The 14,747-nt window shown below is 49.4% G+C and overlaps 1 protein-coding gene and 1 pseudogene across 1 annotated transcript in view; both read right to left on the reverse strand.

The window, feature by feature from the left end:
- LOC149366909 (uncharacterized) overlaps positions 1–14,747 on the reverse strand; it is a 127,094-nt gene that overhangs the window by 66,499 nt on the left and 45,848 nt on the right. The window lies entirely within an intron of this gene.
- Positions 1–14,747, reverse strand: part of LOC149366914 (uncharacterized) — a 30,340-nt pseudogene that overhangs the window by 8,697 nt on the left and 6,896 nt on the right.

The raw sequence follows: 14,747 nt of genomic DNA on the forward strand, positions 1-14,747 counted from the left end.
CGTTGTTCGAGGCATCAATGGCGTTCTTCTTTTCCAAAGCGCCGCAGCGGTGGCTCAGTGATTGTGGTGCTCCGGTGCCACACGGTGCTGACCCGGAATACGCGGGTTCGATCCCGGCCGCGCCGATCGCTTTTCGATGGAGGCGACATTCTAGAGGCGCGTGTACTGTGTGATGTCAGGGCACGTTAAAAAACACCAGGTGGCCGAAATTATCCGGAGCCCTCCACTACGGCATCCCTCATAGCCTCAGTTGCATTGGAACGTTAAGCACCATGTAACCATAATACCAAAAAATCTTTCACAAAACATGGTATCATATTGTACTTCGCGGAAATATCTCACAGGCCACCATGTTGAGCCGCTGAAACAACACCGCTTTGCTCGCACCCCTAGCCCCCCGTTGGCTGAGCGCTTATCGGTTCTTCAGCCATCGGCATCATATATTACTCCGAAGCCCCAATGCAGTGGCGCAGCTTATCTCTTTTCGAGGGTTTCGAGGCACTGTCGAGCACCTTGCAGCCGCGTAAGAATACGGCACTTAAGTAACGTGGACCATGCGCTCGTAGTCCAGCCTCGAATGCACAGTAAAGCGCTATTTTCATTGAATAATGAAGTACTAGGGGCGCCGTAGTGGCTTGGAGTCCTAACAGAAGATTCTTGGAGGCTGGTAAGGGTGAATGCACCCACATCCGCTGTTGCACTTTACGCTGGCGTTAATGATTACGGGAAATCGCCAACAGTGAACATAGGAAGGTGTTATAAATAACTGAAATGAAAAGACATAAGCATTTTCATCTTCTGCTGTGTAAATTCTAACGTAGATCTTTACAACGCGCTAACGAATACTCCGTCAATCTATCCAAAATTGGCAGCGAATTTGCTGGAAGGTGAGAAATGGTTTCGAACGTCCTCCCCCTCCCGTCGAACCTTGAGCGACCGCTGGTCGATGCGCGGGTCGAAGTACCCAAGGACGACGTCAGAGCTGTTCCAGTCCTGGACGACTACGCGGACAGGGTCCCAATGTATCCACTTCTCAAGGCGGGCAGCGAAGGCCCTGCGGGTGTCCACGACCAGAAGCTGCGCGGTGTGCTTGGCCCTGCCGGAGAGGACTTCGTCGTAGTATGCGCCGAAGACCTCGGCGCCGCTCAGCATGTAAACCTTGCTAAGGCAGAGGGCACCGTGGTACAGTTCAGCTCTCAGTTCTCTGCGTGAAAACCATGCGCACGTCTAAATTTTACGGTAGTATACGAATTTGAAAAATGAGAAAGGAACGGGTGGGAAGTGTCATGACGCTGACCATGAGGCTTCCGTACCGCTCCTTGCTTGGGCTAAGGACGCAGTATTAAGGCGAGAGGCTTTAATGCCTCATCGTTTTCGACATAAGGTTTTCAGCAGCGGTGTCACGCTTTTCGCTTAACCGAAATGGTTATGACGTCAGAGTGCGCGGATTAGATGTAATTAGGTCACCCACGGATGTCTAACGCCACCTTTCGGAGCAGACGACAACTAATTAAAAATAGTTGTCGTCCGCTTCGACAGGGGGCGCAAGGCGTCCGTGGGTGACCACATTACATACCTTATTACTTGGATACAACCGAACTCATCGAAGCATAGAGAAAGGTGTGCTAACAAGGCATTCAAAGTCGGCAGTCAAAGTGTACTGGAAAATTGCAGCGCAGCAGTCACAAGGACGAGACGAGGACGCAAACACAAGCGCTGACTAACTGTGTTTTATTGCTCTGAGCCAGCCTATATAAGAACTAGGTACAAAACAACCAAACAGAAACCAACACATCACCTCACGCATTCGTGAGGTGAGGTGCCCGACTGCGTGACGAGGCACCGTCCGCGTCTCGTCGATTGCGAAAAAGATGTGATATATTCAATTCCCCTGTCGTGCGGCAACGTCTATATAGGACAAACAGGGAGATGCCTGAACACAAGGCTACAAGAGCACAAAAGGAACCTAAGAGACCCAAACTCAGGGGAACTCGCCTTACACTGTAGCCAGTGCCTGTAGCGAGTGCCAGTGCACCCCTGCCCTTGAAAGAACAGTTATTCTTCGCAAGTGTCGGGACACCACCACGAGGTTGATATCAGAAGCTCTGGCGATATCAAAATGCGCAGATAAGTGTGTCAGAAACCCTTCTGTGCGCCTTAGTGAAAAAGAAATGTCATTTCTGAACGCCAATGATAGGACGAAAGATTGGAGGAACGGGAGACAATTCCGATAATCGTGCCACGAACGCGTGAGGTGATGTGTTGGTTTCTGTTTTGTTGTTTTGTACCTAGTTCTTATATAAGCTGGCTCAGAGCAATAAAACACAGTTGTTAGTCACCGCTTGTGTTTGCGTCCTTCTCGTCTCGTCCTTGTTACTGCTGCGGTGCAATTTTCCAGTATGCAGAACCAACTAGCCAGTCACTATGTTTTAAGCAGTCAAAGTGTGCGGGCAAATAAAGCACTAGTATAGCACAAACAGTCTTCCAGTCAATGCCAAACATTGCTTCAGAAAGTCTTTCACCTTGCAGCACATTAGAAAGCTAAAGTGCCCCCTGAATTTTTTACTGTTCGGTTCCAGGTTCGGCGCGTCAAGATCACCTGCACGCTCAAGTTTACCTAGTCTACGAAGCTCAACAAAAATGGAAAAAGGGGGCGAAGGGAAGCTTCAACCCGCTGGCCCTCAGGGGTCCGTTCCGCTTCTTGATATGGCACATTGATCATTGATATACTTTGGATTTTAGTTCGCTGCGTGCAGGTCAAAACCACATAAAAATTCAGCGGTATCGTACTAAGTTCAAGGAAATGACAGGAAAATGAAAAACGGGCAGAACGGAGCCTCTGGCCCGGAGGCTTCCGTTTCGGTCCTTGCTAGGGTACAGCGCTCCGTGGTACATTTCGGCTTTTAGTTCGCTGCGTTAAGGACACGCGCACGCCAAGTTTAACGCTACAAGAAGTTGAACGTACTTTTTTTTTCCGCGGCTATGCATTCCACAAACTTTAATGCATGAATGTTCACGTGCATTCCTTTCTTACCACTCTAAGGGGATGATTACAAATTTTTGGTTTCTGTTGTAAATCATTTGAAGGTATGTGTATGCGCTGTGTATGCAAGGGGCAAAATCCCCCATCAAGATGAACTACTTTAGACTTCCAGTCTCTGGAGTCCTTTTATGTGTGAATGCGAAAACCCTTTGATTTAATCTGATAACTTTGTCAGTCTCATCGGCTAAACCACTCCGACTTAGATCAGCGTGTGTTGTTTCAGTCACGCCTAATTTAAACTTCTAGTCAGTAAGCATCATCCATGCAAAAGGTTGCCGAGACAGCACAGTACGGTCTAACGCGATTAGAAGGAAATCATTTCAGGTTAACCTACAGCGATTAAGCTGCTGTCTCAAGAGTGTACTTTTTCGCATGGACACTGCAACGAATACTTGAGGTTAGCTAGCCGAAGAATTCCTCTATTCGGCAGCGTCACGTCTGTTGCCTAATAAATGAACGTGATGCGTCCGTTTTAGCTAGAACGAACGGTAACCTTCAGTTCATGCTAGGCTGGATAGCTCGTCTTCTCACCGGGTGTAGAAGTTGAGCAGCAGCTTCTGGTTGGCGAAGAGCGCAGCCGTCTGCACGACACACCAGGAGAAGAAAAGGTGCATCTCCTCCTCTCCGCGTTTACTCCACAGAGCCAGGAACGTGCGCACGAAAGCTGGCTTCTCTGACACGAAGACGAGGTCTCTCTCTGAAGTTCGCACGTAGTTGTCCAGTTCCTGAAGCCAGCGTTGCTTTGTGAGTCCTGGCACCGTTCGGAGCATGAAGGCAGTGTCCAGAAAATTGTCAAAATGATGAGTGCTCCCGAAGGCATGATGCAGTGGAGTCAGGTGGGATTGCACGAGACTCTTCGTGATTGCGAAGGTCACGGTGGTGTGGTCCTCCTCGTTCTGGTGTTCACGGTTAGCTAGAAACTCCCGCCTGCGGAGAATACGCTGCCGTCAGACGCATCAAAAATGCTTCCTTCTTCTACTTGGTCTCCAAGCAATCGCTCACCTGAGCTCCTCAAAGTAGATCTTCGCTTCGTGGTCACTGCCCTCCAAGCCCTTTTGCTTTCGGAGCATGCGTTCAAAATCACTCAACGGCTCCAGTACGACCGTGGTGACGTTCGCGTCCTGTTGCACCACAACGTGGAGCAGGGGGCTCCAGTGCAGCCTGAGGGATACGTGAAACCACGTGCGAAGCAGGTCCGGCCTGTTGGAGTCCTTGGGTAGGCGGGGCCACACAATGCCCGCGTCCAACAGCTCCCTTTTGACCTGTGATCACCGTAAGAACAGGAAGGATCTCCCTCAAAAGTGTGTTTTGGAAAGCTTGAATTGTGTTTGGCTTGTGAGTCATCTCACTCGCAAGCCGAAGCCAATCTCAAAGGGTGGTCGGAAGTGCAACATATCCAACGTTATGGGGCGGCTAAACCTTGCCATAGAAAAATCAGTGACCGCGGAGAAACGTAAAATATAGCCATGAGCAGACTGCAGCAAGCTATAGCGAGGTGAGATTTCTGTAATGAGGGAGCAATGGACAAGGAAAGATAATATCTACGGGAAACTACACGGCACCGGACGATTTCTTTATGAAAATGCTAATGGTCAAATAGAAGAGAATGAAAGACATTGTATCTGCACTCTGCGCCACCGGGGAAGGGACTATGCATCCAATTGTACATTGGTGTCGTGCATCACAATTATCATCAACATCAAGCTGATCCACTTCAGGGTAAAAGGCCTCTCTGATGTTCCTCCACTGAACCCTGTCCTTTGCCAGCTGCGGCCATCGGAACCCCACAAACTTGTTAATCTCATCCGCCAACCTAACGTTCTGCCGCCTCCTTCTACGCCTGCCTTCTCTGAGAATCCACTCCGTTACCCTTAAGAACCAGCGGTTTTCTTTCCTCCGCATTGCATGGCCCGTCTAAGCCCCGTTCATCTTCTTGGTTTTGACTAGGATGTCATTAACACTCATTTGTTCCCTCATCCGCCCTGCCTGGTTCCGGGTAGGGTGGGTGAATATTGGACTGAAACAAGAAGACAAGGTATGACCTGCGTTCCTGCGCACCTCTTGGATCGGTCTACGCTTAGATTACATGTGCCAGTGCATAGCAGCAAGAAGTGTGGGGGCGCTCCCCTCCCCAGAAGTCCTTGTCGATGCACGCAGCCCACCTTCTCCAGCTCGTCAGCCCTGCCCCGAAGCACGTCGTCGCAGCTGCGGTAGAAGGCGGCCGCCCTCTGCAGCGACGTCTGTCCCGTGGTGGGCACGGGCACCGACCGCAGCAGGGACGACAGCTCCCGCTGGGCGTCCAGGAAGGCCACCTCGCGCACGGTGAGCTGGTTGCTCCGCCGCCAGCCATCGCACACGAAACGCGTGAAGCTCTCGCACGGGTTAAGTGAGGTGTTCAGCGTGTACCGAAGGCGGCGTGCGTAGTCGAGGCACCGCTCGGTACGACACACGCGTATGCTGCCGTGCCACTTGGAGACTTTTGGGCGCACGAAGAACAGCAGGAGGAAGAGGGATGCGACGAGCACCCCTACCAGGAGAACCACGCCGAAGATGGGCACCATCGGTGGCTGGCTCTTCAAGAGTGCCTGCGATAACATCGTTGGCGTTGTGGGAGGGTGTTGTGGACAGATGAGTCGTCGAGATGAGGCGTGATTGAAAACGAGCGTCCGAGTCAAAATGAGTCGCTCATTAAAAGCAAATGAGCTTAGGTGAGTTGTGAACCTGAGTTGGACATGAGTCGCTATAAGTATTTTTATCACAGATGACTGGTGAGTCTGAGTGAACCAAAGTGATTTGATAGCCAAACGAGTTTTAATTCAGGAGTTAGAGTGAGCCCGGGCCTCTGTGAGTATGAGTTTGAGTCGGCCAAACTTTTTTGTGAGTGAGCGTGAGGACCACTCATGACTTTGCCGAGGTATGGATACATGTGTGACGTAGGTTTCGTGGCACGACGCCAGTATCTGCGCTCAACGGTAGCGCTAACGCTGCCGCGTTGCAGCTATCGCGCTCGAAGAGAGAAACGGAAAATTTTGAGACTTTGAGCGCAGACAAAAGGACTTGTGTTCGGACATGAAAGAGAACACATAATAAGAGCAAAACACAGCGCGTTCCAAAGCATAAAAACGCAGTAACGCTTATCAAGGAGTCCCTCTTTCGTCTACTTGTGCATTCTTAAGAGGGTAAAATTTATCTTACAGAGTCTTTCTTATAAACCCTTCATTTCCTTACTTGCGCTTCGCAGCGTACGAAATTAGAGGTGCTTTTAGCAAAGCTCTTGCTTTATTGTCGCACCAACTGGAAGCTAACTATTAGATGAGTAAGTTTCATTGCTTAAGCTTCTAAGACATGGATTCCGTTCTAAGACATGGATTCCAAAAAAGAGGGGACGTTGGGGGAGGGGTATCTTTTAGTACGGCTATTGCATTGCATACGTGGTTACTTCGAAGGGCCTCTTCATTCAATCGTTTCTTTCGTATCTATTTCATTCTACTCTGTCTTCGTGGGTCAGTGAGTCGGAAGAAAATAACTCGGCGGACAAAGAGGTGTAATTAGTGGTTTTTGATGAAAGCAAATGGCACAGTAACCGTCTGACTTATTGGTCGGCATCTCAACGGCGAAGTGAGATATCGGAGTAGTGCATGACGAAGGAAAGGGCTGCCATAGTGGGGAGCTCCGTAATAATATTGACCAGCAGGGGATCTTTAACGCGCACTGAACAGCACAGCGTACGGGTACCTTTTGTGTTCCGGCTCCATCGAAACGCGGCCGCCGCGTTAGAGTTGGAATTCGGGTACTCCAGCTCAGTAATCGAGGCCCTCAACACTGAGCCACAGTGGCGGGTAAAGGAGGTGAAAACATAGCTTTTAAATGATTTCGTGCATTAATAATGTGGGTTCAAATGGTCGAGTTCATTTCGTTTCCGTAAGCACCCATACAAGATTATTCACTCTTTAATCGGAGTTCAGTAAGTAACCTGCTTTGAAACAGAATGCCAGTGTTATATTTACAGCGCGCTGTTCCCTTTCAGAGCTATGCGCGTGCTGAGCGCGACACAAGCATTCAAAGGCCTTACTGAACATCTGAGTAGAAAATAAGCCGTAAATAGCGTTTGAAGATGGTTCGAGGAAATTTAATCTTCATGCACCTTTATTTAAATGCCGCCAACACAGTGCGCAAGGTTGCCCCTGTGGCATTGCTCTTAAATGTTGGTCGAGACCTCCACAAAGTACCTCTCGTACAGCTTTCTTCATATTCGTTCTTATAAATTGGAATCATAGTACGGTGTGAAAATAAACGTGGCACTTTTCTAAATACGAATATGAAATTTGCATTGTGCCTTGACTGTAAATTCTGTGACCTAAGCAACGTAGACAGTGTAATGAACAGTGCGCTGCGCACCCAACCAGCACAGTTAATCGGCCCAAGATTAGAAATGTATTGGCCAATTCCGTTCCTGCAAAGGACCACAGTGAAATCATCATTCTCCATTATTGGGCCGATTACTTCTGTTGCTTGGGCCAGTAATCGCTAACCCTCGGACAGTGGCTTAGCCTAAGAAGAGGTCACCTTTGCGCTTTTGTTGGCGGAGGAGCCCTGCGTTGTGCTGGACACGAACTGCGGTGTCCTTGTCACGCTCCGCGTTGTCTCCACGTACGCCGGCTGGATGCTTTGCCGGTGGTTAGCTTGACGAAGCGGCGAGTCTGACCTGGTCGATCTTGAGGACGCCTGCGAGTGTGCCGACTGGGCCTCGGTGCTACCGGAGAGGGACCGTGTGTATCTCGGTGGGCTTCTCATCCGAATGGGCTCGAACTTGTGCGGCTGGGGCTGGCGTCGACCACATCTCCGCTCGGGTGAGTCGCCCGTTAAGGTCGTTGACATGCGTCGAGGCGAGTGTCTTCCGTAACTCGGCACGGACGTTCCACTGTGTTCAGGAGTTCCGCGGCGACTGAATGAGGACAGCGACCTCCCGGATAGAGATATTCTTGCGTGGGGTTTCTCATCTTCCGACACTGCGTGCTTGTCCCGAAGATGCTCTCGCAGGCAACTTTTTTTTTGACGAATGCTGCGAGCTAGTTGGACTACCGGTAGGTCGAACAACCATCTCGTTTTCATTGCGTTCATGCGCAGTGTCTTTAGGGGAGAAACGGCCAGACATTCCTGGAGAGAATGAGCTCGGATACGTGTGGCAACGTTGTACATCTCTACTAATGGCGTCCCTTCCAGGGCTTGAGCCCGGACGTTCGGAACGTTCGCGTCGCTGTTGAAATTCTTGCTGTTGCTGGTCGAACTCTGATAAGGATGGTGTCCGACTCCCGCTAGTCACCATTCACGTTAAACTTGAAGACGCTGAGCTAGCCCCGGGTGAAGCTCGACCCTTACAATGGGGTCCACCTCTGATTCGTCGTTCTGATGCAGTCAAAACCTCAACAGCCGTAGCTGGCGGTGTCCCTGACCCTGGGCGGCAGTAGTTTGACATCTGCGTTCCGGTTGATTGGAAGTCCTTCCCTGCAAGGTATTTGCCCTCGCCGGCAAAACGTGGTGTTGTTATTTTTAAAACCTGCAAACATGTAAAAAGAAGTAAAAAAAATGCTTTCAGAAAGCGCGTACTGCCTAATGGAGTTTGCAACAGTCCGGTAATCTAGACATTAAAAGTCTGAAATGCTTTTTTAGACAGTGAGAACAATTATAGAGCTGTTGCTTCCGTGCAAATATGGCACACAGACCGGCGAGACATAGATGAGCACAAGACACATACAAAATACAAGGATTAATTTGAACAGGAGAATTAGGAACACAGAAGGAGGGGCCCGCCTGAGAAGATATGCCACCAGAACTTGCTGTCGAGGAGGTGGCACGTAATGGCAAAGCAGACATATCAGCTCTACATGACATCAAATAAAAATAAAACTTAAATGAAAACACACAGGTTTCTGTGTACCTTCGAGGTCTATATTTTACACACATGAAAGAATTTGCGAAACAGTAAGCTCTGTTTATATACCTTTCCTTTACAAAGGGCATTTAATTTTGTGTTCCTCACGCCTCTTCTATAGGGTATCGTGTAGCGCTTTTCTGTGTTTAAATTTGCTAGTTTCCAACCGTGAACTCTTCGAAGAGGATGTGTTCAAACAGCTCCTCAAAGGACATTAAAACTCCCATTGCCATACTGCGAGCTTTAAGGACGTCCACTGGACGTTCAAGAGAGTTCAAGTGCTCATTTGAAGAGAACACAAACCTTCAAATCAGGTGTGCGCTGTCCAGAAGGCGGCGTCACTGTGTGGTATGATTTGGGTTGCTTGACGGCTTGTTGTGCCCGCGTACACCGCACCTCATCTTTCTTCACTTCGCGCGCATGAGTTACAGGAGGCAGTGGGGATGGCCCGAGGCGCGGAGTTCCCTGAGTTCCCGGAGGTGTCCGATGAGCATTATTTTTGAGAATCCTGCCGACGCTGCCCTGGTCCTTGGCTGGTCGTCCTGGGACATCGTGCTGAGAATAGTCGGGTTGTTGTTCTGTCAATGATTTTGGAGGCTTGGTCGCTGTCTTCGGGAGCTCGGGATCTGTCCTCGCTTGAGTGGACTTCCGTTCAGCTCCCATGGAGCCTGCGTTTGCATGCATCATACATTTATTCACGTCTACCGCTGTGAAAGGATGACAACACAATACAAACTGACCAAGATTTGAAGGGAAGTCGCACTATGCTGGCTGTAGCGGACTTAGGCTGAGGAGGTATTCTAATTTCTGATAAATTAGCTTGAGTTCTTATCACTCACGGGTAAGTATACGTCGCAGTGGGGCGCTTGAACATGCTTTATCATTAATAAATACTAAGTGCGCAAATAGGGATCGAATATCCAAATGCAAAGAGGGCGTGTTTGCCCAACTCCTTCACTTGAGGGGACCCCTGCACTGTGCACACTTCCAGTGAGCGGCCACCACACGATTTCAACCAAACACGACTGACTCATTTCCAGACGTGCGCGCCCTTGACGACGCGTCGTCTTTATCTGCACTAGTTTCTATCTCCGTACATTTTGTAAATGTAAAAGATGTCAGTTACCGTCCAGGCCCCTTTAGCAAAATTTCCTTTTGGTTCTACGACAGAGTTATGCTCCAAAAGAAAACATTACTAAAATCGGCATTGAAGTAGGGCCATCGCGGCCAATATTCTGCGCATTCGTGCTCATTGCACAGCACAATAGCCAATGACAGTGCTGAAGGGTCGTGTACGGCCAAAAGGGTCATCGAAGTACATGGACCGTGACGTGTGACGCGAATTGTGTGAAGAGGATAACGGAAATTTTCAAGGAAAGAGCACTGCAGCGAGCGTGTGTCTATATTTCGATGCACCTGATAAATGCTGGCAACTACTGAACATTTTAAGTCAGTCACCTTCAGGTGGTTGGATGCTGTTCCTAAAGCTGCATTTTAGGATGTATAGGCCATGAGATCAGCCATAGGAGGCAATCATAAGGTAAAGTCCTCGGAATTCCATGTTTGTACTGTATCTGTGTGCACATCTTGTGAAAGAAGTTTTCGTATCCAAGCGAAAATTATTTCTTGAGCAGTTTGACCGCTTCTTTCTGCTGAACGGAGAGACAATCTTGTGTGCCCCAAGGCTGGTGGGAACTAGTCAAAGCGCTTTCAAATCGACTAGCACGTACCTTGACCATCCGTCGGCGACTCCTGCTGAAGGCTCTCCTCGGTGTTCTGACTGTCCGAGGCTGTGTGTTCCTTGGAGTCTTCAACTGCCTCGACGGGGCCTTTGGCAGCAATGGGCCCAGGACGTTCTCGCACGGTGGTGCTTACTGGTGTGTCGCGAGGATTGAGATCTGCCGCATCCATCGATCCTGTCCTGGGTCCCGGATGGTTGTCGACCTCCCCAGCAGGTGACGCCGTTCCTGCGGGGCTGTCGAAGAGATGCCCCGCGACGGAGGCCTCGCGGGTGTCGCTGGGTGAGACGTGTTCCTTCTTCGAAGCCATCACACGTTTGATAACCACGGTGTCTTTCTTCTTCTGCAAGCAATGGCGTTTGTTGTTGTTGTTGTTGTTGCCTTGGTGGCATGGCACATACCCACGACGGGGGATTGGCCAGGGTTCAGTGAGGAGAGCCCAAAGAAGGCAAATTGGTACCAAGCTAATGGATTACCTTTTGGGGCCAAGCTAATGATTAACTTTGGGTACGTATTGCGAGGAATTAAAGATGGAATTATGGATAAAAAGAAATTACGGGAAGAAATGAATGAAAAAAAAACGGCATAAAGATTAGAGAACTGAATACCAGAAAAATTCTGAAGGATTTTGCAATGCGGACATTTTGGGTACCATTAGCAAGGGAACCTGCCGGTAGCAATTATGTAATTGTGGAGGAAATCGCAAACTTGATGCAATGCAAAACCTCTGGCGCTAGCACCGAAGGACAGAAGAAGCGGAACCGACAAAGTGAGTCCCATTCGAGAAATTGGAATTTCGAGATACGTCCTTCTCTGAAGTGCAAACCTCCGGCAATAGAGTAGGAAATGCTCCAGTGTTTCCACCTCTCCGCAAGTCGCACAAAGGTTTGAGGGACTGAACCCGCATCTGCATAAATAAAGATTTAAGCTGGGAATTCTGCACCGCAGGAGTGTCATTGCAACCTCACACTGCCGGGATTTACAAGCACGAACCTTCCATGGGTACATGAGATGGTGGTAGTCAATAGTAGACAGCAAGGGATCGTTGCACATAGTGGTAATATGCTGAAAGCGCTGAAAGCGAGACATTCCGAAAAGGATCAGATTAGGGACGCTACAGGCGACCGGTGCATTGAGAGCAGATTTTGCTAAAAAATCTGCTGCATCGTTTTGAGAAATACCGCAGTGACCTGGGATCCAAACGAAGCGCACCTCTTTGACCCATCCAGGAATGAAATACTTCAATGAGCGGCTCAATAGATCGACCCGTTGAGAATCCAGCGCCAACAACACAGAGAGGCAATCTGACAGAAATACCACTTGGGAGACACTGGGGGGAATCTTTAAAGCAGCCAGCCCAAGAGCCATAAACTCCGCTAGAAATATGGGAGTGTAATCCGGGACTCGAAGTGAATAACTCCAAGAGAGATCCTCAGAAAAAATGCCAACGGCTGCCTTCTGGCCAGCCCCGGACGCATCTGTAGCAATCACGCTGTGGTGGGGGAAAGAGTCAAGGTGTTCTGAGAGGAAACTAAGTAGGGTCCTGGACGGCAGATGCTTTGAATTAGGTGGGAAAATATAATCAAAAGCAATATCCACAGGGGACGTTGCAGAACCTACTCTACACACAGAACTGAGATCTACACCAATGACCGATAAAAGGTTTTGAGAAAAAACGACCTGAGGGAGGCGAAACCTTGGCCAATGATGACTAAAAAAGAGAGCCGGGTGGGAAACAAAAATAGGTGTAGCCACACCAGAAGCAGACTCAAATGCCCGTATGAAAGTCCTGACAGTTAATAGCTGAAAACGAGAGTTAAAGGGTCAGTCTACTCACCGAGATGAGTGTATAAATAATGGCATATTCTGGTAGTTGGCACCCTATAACATCAATAATGAGGGGTCTGCGCCCGGTTTAGGCAGGAATTTATATTTTATTTCGGTGTTAAAAGTCGCGTAAAAACGCATGGTGGCGACCCCAAACGTTCATTTTGTTCAAGAAAGTGGTAGTCTTTTTTTGTAGAAGCATAAGTGAATATACTACGTACCATTTGTATGCCCCAATGTCAGAGAAACGCACGTTTTGTTCTAGTAAACTGTAGAAGGCGTACCGCTCGCTTTTTCTGTAAATCACATGAATATTTATAGTTACACGTACGCAAAACGCAGGCACATTCCCACTTTTAGTTCAGCGTATGCTAGCAGAGACGCAAAAATAAACTTAGCCTATAGTGGCGCCATCTGGTCGTCAGGACGGGAACCATTGCTGTAAACAACCCGACTCTCCACTTAAGCCTAGGAGCGGCAGAATCGTCACCCTAATGATTAAAATAAAGCAAATTTATCGCTTATATATTTTCTTATAGGCGAGATGAGACGAAGCGAAAGACAGGCGCCCCATTTATGGCCAGCGAACGCGCTGAAAAAGGCAGCAACAACGAGAATTCAGTCCGAAGCGAGAGGTACGGCTTCGACGGGCGCTGCCATGTTTGTCGCCGCGCGGCGGAAATCCAGGTGGTTGCCAGATGAGACTACCATCTCATACAGATGTGTTCCCACATCAATAAATTCTATTTTAAATTGTTCTGCCGCACTCCTTGGCACCACAGCTGGCTAAACGGTAATTTGAGTAAAGAGCTATCGGTTGCCGCAAAGAAAATATGGTCGATAAAATTCAGTAGACTGACCCTTTAAAGGGTTACCTCATATGGGCCCTTGCTCATCAGGGGTTGGCAGGAAACGAGGCAGCAGACGCAGCCGCCCGCGCGCTCTCTCACCGGGCTGTTTTCTCCTCCCCGTCCGATCAGGAACCCGATTTTAATCCGGTCTATACATTCAAAGATATTACAACATATTATCAAAATTGTCATCGCCTTTACCCTAGCCCATGTAAAGGCCTGAAGAAGGCGGATGAGCGGCTCCTTCTCCGCCTTCTCACCAATACATTGCTGTGCCCGGCAGCGCTAAAACATTTTGACCCCTCCTTTAGCGCCAGCTGCCCACACTGTAGTGCAGTGTCTTCTGACACTTATCACATGGTGTGGGCCTGCCCCTCCAACCCCGCTATTCCCCCCATCCCCAACCCAACCCGGGAGGACTGGGAGGCGACCCTGCTCGGCTGCCACGACTTACAGGCCCAACAAGCCTTAGTCGGGCGCGCCCGGGCGGCGGCAACCGCCACTGGGGTCCCATACTAGGGACCTCCACCTAGTGTTTGTAAGGATCGGTCCCTTACGGGCTGATCCAAACATACCTCCTGCTCATTCATAATAAATGTTTTCACCACCACCACCCCGTGCTCTCTCACCGGGCTGCTTTCTCCTGCTCACCCGAACAGGAACCCGATTTTAATCCGGTCTATACGCTCAGAGATATTACAACCTACTATCTAGATAGTCATCGCCTTTAACCTAGCCCATGTAAAGGCCTGAAGAAGGCGGATGAGCGGCTCCTTCTCCGTCCTTTCACCAATACACAGCTATGCCAGGCAGCACTGAAATTTTTTGACCCCTCCTTTAGCGGCAACTGCCCGCACTGTAGTGCAGTGTCTTCGGACACCCATCACATGGTTTGGGCCTGCACCTCCAACCCAGTCATTCCCCCATCCCCAACCCAACCCGGGACGACTGGGAGGCGACCCTGCTCGGCTGCCTCGACTTACACGCCCAATAAGCATTAGACGGGCGAGCCCAGGCGGCGGCCACCCCCACTAGGGTACCAAACTAGGGACTTCCACCTAGTGCTTGTAAGGATCGGTGCCTTACGGGCTGATCCAAACATACTCCTGTCCCTTCTAAATAAATGTTTTCTCCACCACCACCACCTTCCTTCCCTTACTGCGCGGTTCAGGTGTCCACCGAGATGTGAGACAATTAATGCGCCATTTCTTCTCCTCAAAAGCCAATTTTCTGCTACGCTAATATCTCTTTGGTCATCTCATGAGGTTGTTTGGCAGCCAAAACGCAAAAATATTTCTTTCACTTCGATTCCTTTTTATAAACGCTTTTCATGCTTCGCTGCATGGGGTAGTGGA

This window comes from Amblyomma mixtum, chromosome 1, assembly GCF_055824585.1.
Source record: "Amblyomma mixtum isolate Tamu chromosome 1, ASM5582458v1, whole genome shotgun sequence".
NCBI lineage: Eukaryota > Metazoa > Arthropoda > Arachnida > Ixodida > Ixodidae > Amblyomma > Amblyomma mixtum.